Source organism: Spermophilus citellus (assembly GCF_964194105.1).
Source record: "Spermophilus citellus genome assembly, chromosome: 5".
Lineage (NCBI taxonomy): Eukaryota > Metazoa > Chordata > Mammalia > Rodentia > Sciuridae > Spermophilus > Spermophilus citellus.
In genome coordinates, this window is record NC_138186.1 from 93,410,982 (window position 1) to 93,430,169 (window position 19,188).

The 19,188-nt window shown below is 34.0% G+C and overlaps 1 pseudogene across 1 annotated transcript in view; it reads left to right on the top strand.

Annotated features, from left to right (window-relative positions):
* Positions 1–19,188, top strand: part of LOC308649442 (cytochrome b5 reductase 4-like) — a 46,381-nt pseudogene that overhangs the window by 18,220 nt on the left and 8,973 nt on the right. The window contains exon 4 of the transcript XR_014024427.1: positions 3,137–3,218. The product of XR_014024427.1 is annotated as a cytochrome b5 reductase 4-like (transcript). The remainder of the gene's footprint in view (positions 1–3,136; positions 3,219–19,188) is intronic.

The following is a 19,188-nucleotide window of genomic DNA, read 5'->3' on the forward strand; positions in this document are numbered from 1 at the left end:
CTTTAAGCAAGTCACTTAGCTTCTCTATTCTTAGTCTTTCCTCATTTAGGGATTGTATATACATTCTGCCTGCTCACTGTACTGAATCTGCATATCACATAGAAAGATAGATGAGGCTGATAAAATGAATAGAAAAGTTATTTTTTTCTGAGTGATAGCAAAGATTGTCTATGGGTATCTCAGAAGATACTTAGTTACTTTCTGCCTTATATTTAGGTAAATGTAAGCTCTTGTACATTAAAAAAGTTACCCAGAATATTTTAATTATTCTCAACTGTTATTCTAGCGATCTTTAGAAGGATAGAAATTTGCCTTTGTTTCACATATGTTTTTGTTTGTATTTTAATGATAATTAGCCATGTTATAGTACTGGGATTTTATCATTCAAGAGACCTGAATTAGATTGGGTTATTTTGTATTGTTTTTTATCAAATATAATTTGGTTTCTGTTCTTCCTATTTTTTTAATTTATGTTAATATTTGTTTTTTTGACTAGGTTATGGTAAATATAATTTGTTTAATATTTAAAAGTACTAGTATACATCTACTTAAGTGACAGAATCTCATTTGCTGTTAATGTTCTACCTGGGTTGGAGAAAAGTCATGTTTGCATATTGGTTGTAATAGCATTTTCATTGGGAGACTTATTGCTGTTTTAAAGGAAGTTCCCATTGTCATTTGATATTTGTTATTATCCAGCAATGCAAACCAAATAAAAAGGATTAGGAATATTTGCCTTAAAACTTGTCTGTCACATTTTTCTCCTGTATCCGCCTTGATGCTGGATGTACTGTTTCACAATAATAATTTTCAGTGAAATCTAGTCTTACTTCGTGTTACGAGTTTATATGGGCCTTATTTAAGGAAAGCTTTTTTGGAAGAAGTTATAAGAACTACTATATCATTAAGTCTGGCTGCTAAACCAATGCTGTAGTTACCAAATTGCTACATTCCCCTTGTCTTTAATTAGACCAGTGAAATTTATTTATGACTTTTCACTCACCATGAAAGTAAACAACTTTGTATATTAGAAATTGTGATGAAGCTTTTTGGATCTTTCAATATAAAACTTTTCTTGTGCCAAATATTTGAGTCATACAAAGACTATTAAATAATCTCTTTATTTTCATAATTGTCTCCAGTTTTGATCCCACTCCTGACCTCTTGTCTTGCATTTCCAAATGCCTCATGAGCAATTTGATAACCTGTTGATATTTTGACTCAGTGTGCTCTCAAATGCTATAAACTTTTCTTCTTTCCTATTTTCCCCTCTTTTGTATTTATAACAGGGACTTGAAGGCACTGAATAATCTTTGCCTTCTCTCATTCTGCCCCAGTATCCAGTCACTGTCCAAATCCAATGATGACTTTAAATCTTATACGTTTTTCTCCCTTCCCATTGCCTTGTTTCATCATCACCTTCTTTAGCCCTACTATTTTAATACTGCTCAGTATCTTCAGTACCAGTTTAGATAACTTGACAGATAGATTAGTTTTCTTTTTCTTTTTAAATACTGTTTTAGTTGTCAGTGGACCTTTATTTTATTTATATGTGGTGCTAAGTATTGAACCTAGTACCTCACACGTGCTAGCCAAGTGCTCTACCACTGAGCTACAACCCTAGTCCCTAGATTGGTTTTATTAAAGACCATTGTCTTAGCACCTTGCTCTTCAACTTTTCAGTGGGTCACTACTGACAGTGGAATAAATTTAGTTATTTACCTGGTATTTGACACCCTAAGGAAAATATATCAGGGTAAATAAATATAATAAAATAAATATAACAAAAAATAAAATATATTAGGGTAAATCAGTTTGCTCTGCTTTGAGCAAACTGAAGTCCCTGCTGTTTTTCACCAATTCTATGCCTTTGCCTCTCTGATTATCTTTTTTTTTTTATGTATTTACTTAAGTTCTACCCCAACCATTTCCTTCAAAGATAGTTTTTTATACATTAGTGGATGCTCCATAAATATTTGACAAATTTAACTTCAATTTATATTAATAAATGAGTGCCCATTATAAGATATTTATATTTGTAAACTAATTTTCTGTTTTAGTGTTACATATTTACTCAGGGTGATAAAGATTCTAATATCAACATTTTTGACCTGATTATTTTAATGTTTATATAGTATTTTACTGGGTAATATATTATGATTTTCCTTTACTGATCTTTTTACAATTGAATATTGAGATTGTTCCAGCATTTCATTTATTTAAATAATGCTGTGATTGAGTGTCGTGGTATTTGCATCTTTGTGTAAATGCAAATATTTTTTTCAAGTAAATTCCTAAATATATGAGTGAAAGACCTATTTATTTTAAGGCTTTTAATGCATATTGAGAAGGTGCCAACCAAAAAGATTATTGAAATCTAATTCCCACCAATGTTGTCTGGCAGCAAATATTGTCAGTTGTTTTCCTTGAAGTACCTCCTGCTTTGCTCATTTTCAGAAAAGTGTCTGCTAAATACCCAAATCTGAATAACCAGTTTGCTTATAAGTTCATGTATAAATGATTTTTCATGAGAAAAGCCCTATTCAGTTTGCAGATTGAGCAATTTCTTATGTGTTTTTCCTTAAGATGATCATCATACTTTATAGTAGAAGTATGTTTTGAGACCTTCCTATTTTGCCACACAGAATCTAAAAATATCCACACTAAACCGTCCAGGTTTAATAAAATTAATAATTTTTATATTTTGTATAGGATAGTCTTAAATATCATCCTCCCCCAAGTCTGTGGTGGCAAAGAATATAAAGATTACTAGAACATTTAGGAGCCATTGCCTTGATTAGTAGGATGCCAGCAGTTTTGCCCACTGTTGCTTACAGCATCATTGCTGATGTCAAAACAGTGAAAAAGGTGAGTGACATCTCACTGTTCTCATGAAACTAATTTAGACTTTGTGTATACCTAAAGAGGTGTTAAAAACTTCCAGAAGTCTGTAGAGCATACTTTGAGGACACTCTTTTAAATTGTCTTTGTCTATTCTGCTTTCCTATCACTCCTTGTTGGCTAAGTGAAACTGCCCCAGAGCAGTCTCAGAAGGTTGTTTTTTGTTCATAATTAAATAAGAGCATCCTGTGAGTTAGACTTATGTTGCATTTCTGCCATTTATCTCCCATGCCAGGTTCACCGTTGGGTCAATTATGAATCCATGCTGAAAGAATGCCTGGTTGGCAGAATGGCAGTTAAACCTGCCATCCCAAAAGGTAAGTAAGTGGTGCTAGTGTTAAACTGGCATTATTGATGTGTGATATATAAGTAGTATTTTTCCCCTTGGAGTTCAATAAATAGACTTAAATAAATCACTGTATTTTCCTCATTTTCATTATCTTTCTGCTCTAGATACACCAAAGGTTTAATTTTAGTTCTTCTTGAGAATTATGTGGTGACTTTGTTTTAAAATTTTAACACTTTTTTTTTTGAGAATTCATAGTGTGAGGAGTAAGCATTACAAAAGTAAGAAAACTTTATTTACTCTTTGTTTAGTTTTAATTAGTCTCTTAGCCTGTTGTTACATGGGCAGATTGGCAACAATACTTAGTTAGGGTTGATTTTTAGACTTAAATTGTTTGATTGGGATATATTCACATGATTAAAAAATCTGAAAATATGAAAAGTTATACAGTAAGATTTTCCCTCCTTCTTTGTGTCCACTTTACCTGATTGTTCACATTCCTTAGACCCTTAATATAGAATACCCCATTCTTCTATTAAACTTCTTTCAAAGTATAATCATTTTCTTCCCCTTACCTCTGAGTTGAGGCTCCATAATCTAAGTAGTCATGTCTTACTTCCTGACCTTCTTTCAGAAGAGCACACTTTGAGAATTTTAGACATGGAATTGAAGTATAAGAAATAGCTTGTATAATCGCTTTCTATGAAGGAATGTTCGTCATTTCTTTTGAGTAACTCCTAATCTTGACACTCAAATTAGGAATAAATTGGTACAACTAGAGTCTTCTGCTACTTATTTCAGTGAGTTTATAATTGAAGGATTGATTGCCAGAGGCTTCTCAATAGAATGAAACTAGCATAAGTATATCTAGATTTGAATCATAGCACCATGACATATTAGTTGTGCAATCTTGAAGCCAATTTCTACTTCTAATTTGTACAATGATTCATAATATTAGGAATTCACGTGAATAAATTCCCTTGCACAATGAGTGGAATAGAAGATAAGTAAGGATTATTTTCCTTCCTATCACTGCAAAACAAATAAGCAATATGTATATATAACAAAGTAAATAAGTTTGAGCTTCATGTTTGAAAATTCTTCTAAACCCACTTACTTTTGTAAACCAATCCCTTTTGCATCTACATTGGCTCCTATGTTCACTAATTAAGTGCCAGCAGGAGAGATGATCCTACCCAAAATTTCTTAACAACTAACTTTACCAAATCCTCAATGTTATGTACCTTCATAATCTAGTAGTAAAGATCATGTGTTCTTCTATGATGCCATTCAGGGTGATTAGAAAGTATGATCACGCTCCTTGGGTATGACTGTAGTTTGGATCTGGAATATTTCCCAAAGACTCATGCATTAAAGGACTGGTTGCCAATGCAGGTGAAGATTTTTGAAAGTGATTAGATCTTGAGGACTCTGACCTCTCCAAAGGATTAGTCTATTGTTGGATTAATTGCTCAGTAAACTATTGGGAGGTTGAGGAAACTGTAGGAAGTAAAACCAACTGGAGAAAGTGGGTTATTGGGGGTGTGCTCTTGGGGACTATATCTTGTTGCTGGGTGCCCCCCCTTTTTTTCATGGTCTCAATTAGGTGAGCATCTCTACTCAGCCATGATCTGCCTCATTAAAGGTCCAAAGTGGTGTCGCCAAGTGTCCATGGACTTTTCAGTCCATGAGCCATGGTCCAAAATAAATCTTTTCTTCTTTAAGTTGTTTAATCAGGTACTTTGTCACAGGATAGAAAGCTAACTAACATAGGTGTCTACTCTGTAGAAGAAATTTAATTAGTAAAATAACTTTTCTAATTTTTTTCTATCTCTCTGGAAATGATAGAAATCTATCTTCAGCATGCTTGATCAAATACAACAAACATAATTTTAAATTACAGGTTACTCTGGGTGTTGAAAAAGAGAAAGATTTTTGCAGTATTCACCCAGCAAGGAGTCCAGAAACTGTTAAACTCAGATTTGCCTCTTGCATCAGTTGGTAGCAGGAGGACTTATAGAAAGAGAGGGAAGCAGCTTCTTGTATATTGGATGTTGAGGAAGAGGAGTTTTAGGTTTGTCTTATGCAGAAAATTTCCTCATAAGGAAATTCCCAGATTGAAAAAAAAAAGTCAGGGAGAATAGCAATCAAGAATGATAACCCTCCACTTTCGCAAGCCATTATATAGATACTAGGAACTTAGAGCCACACATTTCCATAGTCACACAGGAATGGAAGACATTTTTGAGTTCATAATAGGCAGGAAGATCCCTGAGATGTTGGAGTGTCTTTTCTGTCTTAATCTTGTTTACAAGGTGATGGAGAAGAGGAAAGAGAAATTTCTGAGAATTTAATACCAAGCAAGGGCTTGCTCTCTGCACACAGAAGCCATTACTGAAACTCTGGGCGTTGAAAAAAAGAAAGATTTTTGCAGTATTCACCCAGCAAGGAGGCCAGGAACTGTTAAGCTCAGATTTGCCTCTTGTATCTCTTGGTAGCAGGTGAATTTATAGAAAGAGAGGGAAGCAGCTTTTTGTCTGTTGAATGGTGAGAAAGAGGAGTTTTAGATTTGCCTAATGCAGGCATAGATGGTCATCATGCCTCTTCACAGATTGCATATTTCTTTTACTGGGGAAGTTATCATGTTTTGCATGGAGGCTTTTGATCTTATAATGTCAAAAGGTCATTGACTGGAGGAACTGTCTTTTTCTGTTGATGTTCTTTCTTTCTTTCTTTTTTGTCACAGTTATGAAAAGCTGACTAATCCAATAGCTTAAGCATTTTGTTATTTATGAAATTTAGGTTCAGGTTTAGCTGATTTCAGTCCTACCCACCTGTGAGTTTAAATGTACTACGTATGAGTTTGGAATAAGCATTTGGGATTCAAATATCACACCCATGTGGTCTCAGAAACTCCAAACCAAGAAGTAAAATGGTCTCTTGTTATTGGTTTATAGGCTTCCTGGCAAATATATGCATAAATTTTTAATGAAGTAACACATTTCATCCTGAATCCCTAAAACCCCATAGATACAGATCAGATAGTTATTAGTGCTCAATAAAAAATTTGAGAACACATCCTCGCCAACATTTATTGTTGTTTGTCTTTATAATAGCTGCCATTCTGACAGGACTGAGATGAAATCTTAGAGTAGTTTTGATTTCCATTTCTCTAAAGGTACACTCATACATTGCTGGTGGGACTACAAATTGGTGCATCCAGTATGGAAAGCAATATGGAGAGTCCTTGGAAAAATGGGAATGGAACTAGCATTTGACCCAGCTATCCCTCTCCTCGGTCTATACCCAAAGGACTTAAAAACAGCATACTACAGGGACACAGCCACATCCATGTTTATAGCAGCACAATTCACAATAGCTAAACTGTGGAAACCAACCTAGATGCCCTTCAGTAGATGAATGGATAAAAAATGTGGCATATATACACAATGGAATATTCCTCAGCAATAAATGAGAATAAAATCATAGCATTTGCAGGTAAATGGATGAGTTGGAGAAGATAATGCTAAGTGAAGTTAGCAAATCCCCCCAAAACAAATGCTGAATGTTTTCTCTGATAAAACAAGTGTGATTCATAGTGGGGTAGGGACGGGGAGCATGGGAGGAATAGACAAACTCTAGATAGGACAGAGGGGTGTGAGGGGAAGGGAGGAGGCAGGGGTTAGCAATGATGGTGGAATGTGATGGACATTATTATCCAAAGTACATGTATAAAGACATGAATTGGTGGGAATATACCTTATATACAACCAGAGATATGAAAAATTGTACTCAATATGTGTAATATGAATTGTAATGCATTCCACTGTCATTTATTTTTAAAAAATTGGGAACACGTGAGGAAACAAATCAGAAACAAATTGCAGAATTTCACCCCTAGAATTTTATCTAGAATGAAGATAGTTATGTTTTAAATATTTGGGAAAATAAGAATGAACTGGTAACATGAGTGGAAAATAGCCACATAGAATTGAAAAAGAACTGTCTAGAACATCTAGAAATGAAAAATGAAACTGGTGAAAGTAAAAAGTATATAGCATGAATAGTCAAATAAATCAAAAATAGTAGAAGAGTTAGTTCAGTAAACAGCAGGATTGAAAAGCAGAACCTATACAGAATGTGGCACAGAGACAAGAAAATATGCAAGAAACCTGAACACCAGAATAATAAAATCTAACACTTATAAGCAAATTTCCAGAGTGAAGTAGTAGGAATAAGGAAGAGGCAACATATGAAGGGTCAGTGGCTTTGATTTTTCCAGAATTTTTAAAAGTATAAATCTAAGTTTAGCTAGTTCAGCAAATCTGAAACAAGGTAAATGAAAGAGAAGCAACATATAGACTCTTTGTAGTGAAACTATAGAATATCAAAGATAATGAGAAAATAGGTAGTCAGAGATAGGTAACCATTAGTTAGAACATTGACAACTAGTTTTATTTACTAGCTACTGTAGCCAGTTTACTAAAACAATGGTAGGCGCCAGTGGAATTGTATGTTGAAAATATTGAGGTAAAAATAACTGACAACCTAAAATCATTCAGTAACAACGATGAAACAAAGTTACATAATATCAGCAAAAAATCCAGAAGACAAAATATTAAAAAATTTTTAGAAACCACAAAAATCCAACAAACTATTTTTCCTTGTCAATAAAATGGGGTTTAAGAATAAATATCCTGGGCTGGGGATATAGTTGAGAGGTAGAATACTTGCCTAACATGAGCAAGGCCCTGAGTTTAATCCCCAGTATGGCAAAAAGGAAAAAAAAAAAAGCAAACTTCCTAATGTTATTATAAGGATTGAATAATGTTTGCTACATAAGAAGCAACAGATGATGGAGGAAATTGAAGTGGTTATTGCATTGTGGCTATCTTTGCCCCTCTGTTCCTTTGATTCTTGTATACATCTCTACAGTTATTGGATATATACTAGCATGCAGTGATCTATTTTACCATGAAAGATGCTTATATTTCTGTGAAAATTGAAAGATTATTCTTATTATTAACAGGACCTGTAAGAGTGGAGTTGTGAATCAGTCTGTGCTTCACCATAAAATCTTTTGAGATCATGAAGATTTGCTAGGGTGAGGCCAGTAGTGGATGGTGAGATGAGAAAACTTGAAAGGCATTAGGAAGCAAAGATAAGAATTTTACAAACCAGAAGAGCATTGGTTGTAAGTAAAGGGACTTCTGTAACAGTGGAGACTTAAGATCCACCCACAGAAAGATTGCAAATTAGACCAAACAGCAGTGGATTAGGGAAAAGTATTAGGTAAGGTGGCCTGAACTCCAGGCTGACCAGAACAGGGAGACATTATGAAAGGGACAAAGCAACTAAGGAGGAAGATTGAATGTGTCAGAAATAAGAAAGCTGTTTTAACAACCCCTTATATGCCTTTCATCATAGGCAACGATGAATCATCAGTCTCTGCTGGCCTGAGACTCACCAATAGAGACTATTAGATGGTATAACTGTAATTGTCCAAACTAGGACAGTTTTAAGGATGAAAGCAGGCTCTATTAGTAATTATGCTGGCAATAGAGAATAATCTGTGACAAACCAGGGTATGTGTTTCTCTTACAATTAGAACTCCAAGTGATGGTGAAAGGAGACTGTTGCTGAAATGGAACTTGGTGGGTGAGGTGGTAGATATACTGAAGAGGAATTTTATACATGGGCTTCTTTCAGAATGACAGCCTAAAATTTTTAGATGAGGTGAGCTGTCAGACCCCAGTGTAGGGATCCAGAACTGGCATTTTGGGGATCACCAAATTAGGCAGTTCTATGTTAGTTCTAAGTTTATTTGGTGGTTTCTGTTGTGGCTTTGGAGTAATGCCTGTGATTCAAGGAATAAAACTGGACAGTGAGTAGACTCAGAATATACAACATAATGTTATTACTAAGCAAAGAATCAGCTTTGCTTATTATAATCCTTTGTTTAAAAGTATTATGATTTATAAAAGGCTCTGGGAAGTATTAATAATAACGAATAAAGAAGAAGCTTTGCTTGAAAAGGTAAGCTTCCATTTTGGTAATTTCTATGGTGGAACACTTCATTCTCTGATAAAGATGAAAAATGAGTTCTTATTCTGCCCTTATTCTTTGGCTGTCATTATTGTAGCTACTAACCACATGTGGCTATTGAGCAATAGAAATGTGCCTAGTACAAATTCAGATATAATGTAAATTTAAAATAAAATATCTCTGGATTTAAAGATAGTTTGGAAAAAATAGAATGTAAAATAATTTATAATCTTTACATTGTTTACATGTTGAAATGATAATATTGTGGAAATATTGTCAAAACCTATTACTAAATTTAACTTGTTTCTCTTTTACTTCATTAAATTGTTATTAGATTTAAAATTATACATTTGGCTTGTCTTATATTTCTTTTGGACAGCACTGTTCTAACACATAAGTATACTTTAAAAAATGTAATATAATATTTTAAAAAATAATTATATTTTCCAGTGGCATCATGTAGTCTCAGAAATGTTTCTTCTTAATTTCTCTTTGCTTTATTGTAGTTTCTATTTGCTTTATGTTTTTAGGTTTCATGGTCATTCCCTAGCATTTAATGACTGTAAACAATTTAGAACTGTAGATTAGTAGAATAGTTGAAGATGGAAGGATTTAGAGCTTTTATTACACTTCCAGTTGAAAAGCAAAGACACTGAGGCTTATATGTGTACATACTTTACCAAAACTTGAGTTCCTCTTTTATCATTCCTTCCTTCCCCACTCCCCCCTCCCCTTCCTTCCTTCCTTTCTTATACTGGGAATTAAACCCAGAGTTATTTAATTGGAGAAGCCTAATGTTTGAAGAAATCATAGGCACCTTTTTGCTTTAATAATGTTAACCACTTTTAAATAATTTATTTTCCTTTGTTCTTAACCACTAGTATATCAACTAGGGTTGATTTTCTTCCTAATGGAACATTTGGGAATGTTTGGAGACATTTTGATTATAGCAACTAAACTAAATACTACTAGCATTCTGTGGATTGAAAGAAGTCAGGGATGCTACTAAATACTCTACAATGCAAGACAGAATTTTACAACAAAGAATTGTCTATCCCCCAATGTTAGTAGAGCTGAAATGGAGAAAGCATTTTGCATGTAGTAGTTCTTTATTTAAAAAAAATATTAGTGGCACATGCATTCTAAGCTGGTTTGAAGACAGTGGATAGCTCTCTGGTTCATCCCATGCAAGTCAAACCCTGGCATCTGTAGAGTCAGAGATATAGATAGACATTGCACCAGTAAGGTGATGAGTCATTAATTTCCAGGTGTCCTGTTCTGTCACAGCACTGTTAACATGCACAAGAAAAGTGTTAAATGGGCCAACTGCCAGCTTGCAGTTCAACTTCTTGTAAAACCAAAATTCTTTTTATAAGGAGCCTAAGTTTCCTCATTGGTAAAATGGTATAATTCAGGTAGACAAAGCACAAGCTTCAAGGCTAACAGGTAGGGGAGAAGTAAGACTAGTGGAGAGCAGGGACAGGTGGTCATAATGAAGTGGTCATAGTGAAAGGCTTTACTAAATGAGCAGATTTGCTGTTTCAGTCTGGCTGACTTAATTTGTTCATGCTGCCATAGGGCCTATTATCTTGGTGATTTCTGCCAGAAAGATTAAAGGGAAATGTAATTGGTTAGGAGGCAGATGCAAACCCAAACAGGAAGTGTATCTTCTGGTGTTGGTGTGCCTGACTGACATTTTGTGTCACCATTTGTTTTGTTTTCAGATGTCTTAGTTACCTTTTTGTTGCTATGACAAAATACATAAGATGATTAACTTAAAAGGAGGAAAGATTTATTTTGGGTTATGGTTTCAAATGTTCAGTCCATGATCACCTGGCTCCATTGCATTGGGCCTCAGGAAAGGCACAATATTATAGCAGCAGGAACATATGAAAGAGAAAGCTACTCACCTCATGATGTCCAGGAAGCAGAGAGACAGAGGAAAGGGCTAGGGACAAGATACAGATTTCGAGGACATGCCAAAAGTGACTCACTTCTGCTTCCTGAAGTTTCTACCACCTCCTGATAGTGCCACCAGCCAGGGACCAAGCCTTTAAATACGAACCTTTGGGGGACATTCCAGATCCAAACCATAACATCATGCAAAAATGATTTTTAAATGTGTATATTGATGTGTAGGTGATTCCACACGAGGAAGAAATTGTTAGACACTCAGAGGATAGGACAGGAATGGAAAATAACTGACAAATTGGAGAATTGAATGAAAATTGATGAGGTTAGCTGACTGAGGAAGAAAATATAAACTTCTGGAAGTGTGGTATATAGTATGATAATTAAATGAACAGTGGAGGAAAAACTGTAGAATATGTAAGTATCTGATACTTTAAAATCTTTTAATCCTGGGATTTTTTTCAGAATATATGTTTAAACCTTTTTTTCCCCCCAGTGCTGACAGTTGAACCCAGAATCTTACACAGGCTAAGTCAGTTCTCTGCCACTGACTGAGCTACATACCCAGCTTTTTATTTTTAACTATTAAGTCTTCATTTTAATTCTGTTAGTAAACTGCCTCTAGGAGAATGTGTAATCCCAAGCCTTTGAAATTAAAGGAGATATATAGAATATAAAGGAGATTCAGAAGGTATTTACCAAGATGAACACAGGAAACATAGGTTAACGATAGCTTAAAAGCATAGAATTTATAAGATTTTAGGAATGAATATGTAATTCAAAGCAAAATCAAGAATTATCATTGTGTTTCTTTAAGACAAGTTTTGTTTAGAGATATGGAAGATGAGAAAACAATGGTTATTAAACACACTGTAGAGAACCAGTGAATCTTCTGGCAAGAGTAAATAGTCAAGGGCTGGAATTGTGCTTAGTGGTAGAGCACTTGCCTAGCATGTGTGAGGCACTGGGTCAGATTCTCAGCACCACATATAAGTAAATGAATGGAAAAAGGTCCATCAACAACTGAAAAAAAAGTCTATTAAAAAAAAAGAGTAAACAGTCAAGGGAATCTAGAATGGTAAAGTTTGAACTTTGTGAATAAGATCCATGGTATTAAGACTGATCTCATATCTGATAGTTACATAATACCAACCTTTTGGAATAAGAAAAGGACATGAAAAATGTAATTACAAGATGAATAAAAAGCATTCAAATATAAATTTTCAGAATTTTTCTTTATAGAATGCTTTTCTTTGGGGCTGTCTGACAAATGCCTATATTTTCAAAACAATAAAATACTACTTCCTCAGTGTAGTCCTTTAAATTTTCCAAGTATAATTTATTCTATGATTCTACAATGTCTCCTACTTACCTTTTTAATAAATCTTATCACATAATATTAAAAAGAACAAACATTTTTATTTTTTAATAAGTAATAAATTCTTATGATTCAAAAAGTTCCTTGTTATAACTGTCTCCCATCAGACCTTTCCCATCCCATGCACACATGAAAGTAACCATGTTATTATAGTTATATTGTAAATCTTTCAAATTATCTTTATGTATAAATAATCTGAATATATTTTCCCTGTTAAGATGATTATAAATAGATATTTATTAAAAGAATGAGTGTGCTGGTAAAACAGCCTTTCTTTACCCTAGGAGCTCCACTCAGTAATGGTGAACCAGGTTTGGGTCACAGTTAAAAATGCTCATCTAGTCCCCTTACTAATGAAGAGTAGATTGCTGACAGATGACAAGTCAGGCCTTCTTAATGACTCTGACCTCTTCAGGAGTAGAGGCTCTTTTCAGAGTAATTAACCAACATTATGAGAAGATATAAATTTGATTATTCATGGGGCCAACCAAATGATAGGATTAACTATCAAGAGAGAGTATCAAAGTTCTATTCAAGGGAGAAAATATCTCCTGTGACTAAAATTATTGAGATATAAGTATGCTTTAGAGTAAAAAGTGGTCTATATTTCTATGATTTAGTTTTTTTAAAAACAGTTTTAAAAGTAATATTATCTGGGCTGGGGATGTGGCTCAGGCGGTAGCGCGCTCGCCTGGCATGAGTGAGGCCCGGGTTCTATCCTCAGCACCACATACCAACAAAGATGTTGTGTCCGCCGAGAACTAAGAAATAAATATTAAAAATTCTCTCTCTCTCTCTCTCTCTCTCTCTCCTCTCTCACTCGCTCTTTAAAAAAAAAGTAATATTATCTGGTACTTCTTATATTGGAGTAAAAATACTTAGGAAAACATTGACTAATCTTGCAAAATTTAGAAAGTTCTGAAGATTCAACTCATCTAAGGCAAGAAGTGATCACATGAAATAATTTTTTTTCCTAGGAAAAAATTATCAGGACAATTTTTCAAAATCTTGTGTAACTCTTAGTTTAAAAACAAATTGTTTTTCATGATAAATAAGATCAAACTTTTTTCTGTGCTGTACACTGAAGATAGATTTATTTGCTTATGTGTTGTGAATTTACTGTTTACTATAAGATTAAGAATCACAGATGCATTAACAGTGATAGATAAAACTGGAGTAAAGTAAGTGATCAGGGGGAGACATCTGTGTTCCTTGCAGATTATAAGATTAGATTTTTATCTGAGGGTTGACAAAGAAAGCTCATTTTGAGGAATAATTTAAGTATATTTTAAGTCTCATGTCTTTTTGAAATATATTAAACAACAGCATGTCAAAAATAGGGCCAATTTTCAAGGGAGACAAATTCCATCTTTGATTTGTAGTTGAAAGTGGTGGATTTCATTCAGGCCCTTACCCTCTAATTTTTATCCTTGAAGGAGGGGATTTTTTCATTATTATATGTTATTGAGATCACTTTCTGTCATAAAGTGATTTTAGTAAGATGGGGAGAATGGAAAGGAATATGATCTGGCCTCCTTAGACATGCTTATTGTGTGACGGATAAATCAAATAGAAATAATTGTGGAATTTCTGATGATTAGAAATTAGAAGACAAAAAAATTGGAAGCTTTGACTTAAGGACATTGTTTTATTTTTCTTAAAACAAGGTAATGTCAATTTAACAAGTGATGTGACCTTAATGATAATACACTTATAGTTTTTAAGATACAGCTTTGTGAAATTGGCTGCCATCCTGAAAAAAAAAAAAGAGAGAAAAAACAAACCTGTTAAATTTTTAGGGGGTTTTAACACTAATAATTACATTCAAAATGCATGTGAAAGTCTTAATGTATTTTCATTATTTCAGCTACTTTAATCTTATAATAATGATTTTTAAGTGTTGATAATACTAAAAGAGAAAAACTATAAAGTGCATTTCTTTCGGTTGTTGACATGTGTGTTTTATTTTATGGAATATAGTTTCATAAATCTGTTTATACTAATTTAGAATATGATATCCTAGACTAAACCTGGGTTTTATTTGCTTCCTAGAGGAATTAACTTCCTCAGCCATTTAGTATAACCCAGTGATAGAGCAATTGCCTAGAGTTTCCAAAGCCTTCCATTTGATTTCCAGCATAAAGTAGGGTAAGAAAGAAAGTGATTAACTGAGGTATTAGAAAAAAGTGACCAAAGAAGTAGAAAAAGGCCCAGTGAAATGAGAGACAAACATTGGGAGAAATTGCCTGGCTGTTTTTATAGATGAAACTCACTTAGTTTAAACAAAGGCCATCTATTTATTAGATTCATTTCTGTCCTCAGGACTTACCAAAAAAAAAAAAAAAAGACTTTTAAGAAGGAAGGGCTGTGAGGATTAAATCAAATATTCTAATGTTGTCTTTGACATGATAGTATTCTTAACTGACTTTTCCTCCCCCAAATCGCCCTACAGACTATCGTGAGGAAAGGAGAGTCTTAAATGGTAAGTCACACAGATTTATAATAAAAATATATCATACTCATATGCTTATGTCCAATTTGACATAATATTTGGGCCCCTTATTCCAACCATTTTTCATTTTCACAGTAGTGTTTTCTGTGACTTCCCTGAACACATATTCATTTGCCCAAAGCTTGAATACTTGTGGTGATTAAAATAGTGCTGAATGATACAATGCCCTCAGGCATTTGAACTCACCTTCATTGTTTATACACAGATGTTGAATAGCTTATTAATCTACCAGTCTGTGCTAGCTTCTTCAGCCATTTAGTATGACTCTTAATTTTGACTGACATTGCCCCTATCCTCCCCAAAATTTGCTGTGTTGGTGAATACTGATTCATGAAATGCATGGGGTTACTCTGATTGAATTATGTAATTGTACATTTGGAGAGACATATTTTTCTCTCTGTTTGCAAAAGAAAGTTATAGAAATGCAGCCAATAAACCAGATTGGATGAGTTACCTTTTTCTTTTTGATTAGAGAAAATAGTCTGTATTTTACATGAATTTATGCAATTTTTGATACCTGAAGCTGTCGTCTGATGGTATTATACTGTATTAAATTAAGGATTTAGTTTTCGTCTGATGATGGACTCCTTTGTGGTACTACAAAAGTAACAAAATTGGAATGGAACCACCTTTTGACCCAGTTATCCTACTCCTTGGTCTATATCCAAAGGATTTAAAATCAGCATACTATAGTAATGCATCCACATCAATGTTGATAGCAGCTCAATTTACAATAGCTAAACTGTGGAAGCAATCTAGGTGCCCTTCAATAAATGAATGGATGAAGAAACTGTGGTATATATATATACAATAGAATATTACTCAGCATTAAAAGAGAATAAAATTATGGTATTTTCAGGTAAATGGGTGGAGTAGGAGAATGTCATGCTAAGCGAAGCAAGCCAGTCCTCAAAAAACCAAAAGCTGAATGTTCTCTCTGATAAGTGGATGCTGCTCCATAATGTGGGGGACATGGGGAAAATGTAGGAACTTTGATGGGGCAAAGGGGAGGAAAAGATGGGGAGGGGGAATGGGGGTTGGAAAGATAGAGGAATGAGATGGACATCATTACCCTAGGTACATGTATGACTGTGCATATGGTGCGATGCTACATCGTGTACAACCATAGAAATGTAAAGTTGTGCTGCAGTCATGTACAGTGAGTCACAATGCATTCTGCTATCATACATATCTAATTAAAATTTAAAAAAGAATGAGTGAACCCCATTGAAATATATTAAAAAATTACTAACACTGGGCATTTTCTTTCCCACCGCATGTGCCTGTTACCTTCCTTTGGATGTACTGTATTTAACTAATAGACCAGTTAGAGTTAGGCTTCAAAATGGAAAATAGTGTCTTTTCAGTTCCTTAGCCCACTTATTCATTGGGCTAATTGGTTTTTTTGGTGTTAAGTTTTTTGAGTTCTTTATATATCCTGGAGATTAATGCTCTATCTGATATACAGGTGGTAAAAATTTTTCTGAAGGCTCTCTCTTCATGTTCTTTATTGTTTTCTTTGCTGTGAAGAAGCTTTTTAGTTTGATTCCATCCCATTTATTGATTCTTGATTTTAATTCTTGTGCTATAGGAGTCTTCTTAAGGAATTTGGGGCCTAAACTAACATGATGGAGATTTGGGCCTACTTTTTCTTCTATTAGGCCCAGGGTCTCTGTTCTAGTGCCTAAGTCCTTGATTCACTTTGAGTTGAGTTTTATGCAGGGTGAGAGATAGGGGTTTAATTTAATTTTGCTACATATGGATTTCCAGTTTTCCTATTACCATTTGTTGAGGAGACTATCTTTTCTCTAATGTATGTTCTTGGTGCCTTTGAAGAAATACAGTCGGTCAACAAATATATGAAAAATGTTCAACATCTCCAGCAATTAGAGAAATGTAAATTAAAACTACATTAAGATTTCATCTCACTCCAGTCAGAGGGGCAATTATTAAGAATACAAGCAGCAATAAATGTTGTGGGGAAAAAGGTACACTTATACAATGCTGGTGGGACTGCAAATTGGTGTAACCATTCTGGAAAGCTATATGAAGATTCCTTAGAAAACTTGAATGGAACAACCATTTGACCCAGTTATCCCATTCCTTGGCATATACCCAAAGGACTTAAAATCAGTATATACACTGATACTGCTACATCAGTGTTTATGGCAGCTCAGTTCAATAGCTAAACTATGGAACCAATCTAGGTGCCCTTCAATAGATGAATGAATGAATGGATAAAGTATCTGTGGTATATATAAACAATGGTATATTACTCAGCGTTAAAGAAGAATGGAATTATGGCATTTGCTGGTAAATGGATGGAGCTAGAGAATATAATGCTAAGCAAAACAGGCCAATCCCAAAGAACCAAAGGCCAAATGTTTTCTCTGATACACGGATGCTAATTCACAATGGCGGGGGTAGCTAGGGAGGTAAATAGAGGTACTTTGGATTAGAAATAGGGAGGGGAGGTCTGTAAGTAGGAAGGAGAGTAGAAAGAATCCAACATTATTAACCATTATGCAAAAATGGTTACACGACTGGTGTAATTCTATATCATGTATAATCAGAAGAATGAGAAATTATACTTCATTTATGTATGATGTGTCAAAATGCATTCTACTTTCATGTCTAACTAATTAGAACAAATATAAAAAAAGGAAAATAACACCCCAGAAGTGATCTGGCTAGCATCATTACCACTTGTAACTTGTATCCTATAGTATTAGAATACTTATCTATATTTATTAGCTGCCTCACACTTTGACTCATTTAAATCTATTTGATAAGTCTGTGTGTTTTTGAATATGATTTGCATGCCTTCTGTGTCATTATTTCAACAGTTACTTAAAATACTGAGTGGGATAGTTACTTTCATATTCCACATGAGACCTAATACCTTCAAATCGCTGTTAATCATTACTAACATTTTAGGGAAGGAGAATGTTTGTTCAGTCCACCTTATTTTACTTACTTATTTTCTTCCACTTCACATTTACCCCATATTCTTTCAACTTATCCAGAGAGATATTGTAGGATTGATTAGTTTGTTTTTGGTTTTCTTTTTGCAAATGTTGTAATCAAGACACATTTCTGTGGCATATGACATTACTCTGTGTAATGTCATACTTTTTATGGTACTGTATAGTTTTTTTAAAAATTGTTCTTTTAAATATACATTTATGTATTTTAATATATATCTTAATATATATTTAGTTGTCAATGGACATTTTATTTTTTTTATATGTGGTGCTGAGAATTGAACTCAGTGCTTCACACATGCCAGGCAAGTTCTCTACCATGAAGCCACAACCCTAGCCCTAATTTGTTCTTTTTAATATACATAACAATAGAGTATATTTTGACATATTTATACAGACATGGAGTATATCTTATTCTAACTGAGATCACAGTCTTGTGATTGTACATAATGTGAAGGTTCATTGTGGTTTATTTATATATGTACATAAGAAAGTTGTGTCACATGCATTCCACTGTCTTTCCTATTCCTATCCTTCTCCTTTCCCTTCATTCCCCTTTGTCTGTTCCACTAAACTTCTGTCCACCCCTACCTGCTTGTTTTGTGTTAGGATCCACATATCAGAGAACATTCAACTTTTGGTTTTTGGGGATTGGGCTTATTTCACTGTGTAGTTATTTTAAAGAAATCTGGAAATTGTCTCATGAGTTTTGGGGAAGAGGAAACAGTGGTTTATAAGATCACAGTGCTTACACTGTGCTAAAATTCAGATTTTCTCATCCTAATCAAGTCATATAAGATGAAAATTGATTTATAATTTATGAATTCTGTTGATGGCTTTTTCCTCACATAAATTTATATCTTACAGCACTTCTTAAATGATTTGGTAAGATTATCTTTTCTTGCACTTGCCATTTTAGAAAAAAGAATAATGCTTGCCCTGCCTTTTATTACACCTATAGTTTTGTGGTAAACAGCATCAGAGTACCTTTAAAATACCATGCTGAGGTAGACCCACAAAAATGAGTAAAGACTTAATTAGAATAAGATATTTTCCATGCTTATATAAATATATCAAAATAGATTCCATGTTATTCTGTTTTAAATATTAATAATAAAAACCAGCTTTCCAACTCCAAAAAAGAAAAACGATTAAAAAAAAAAAAAGAAGG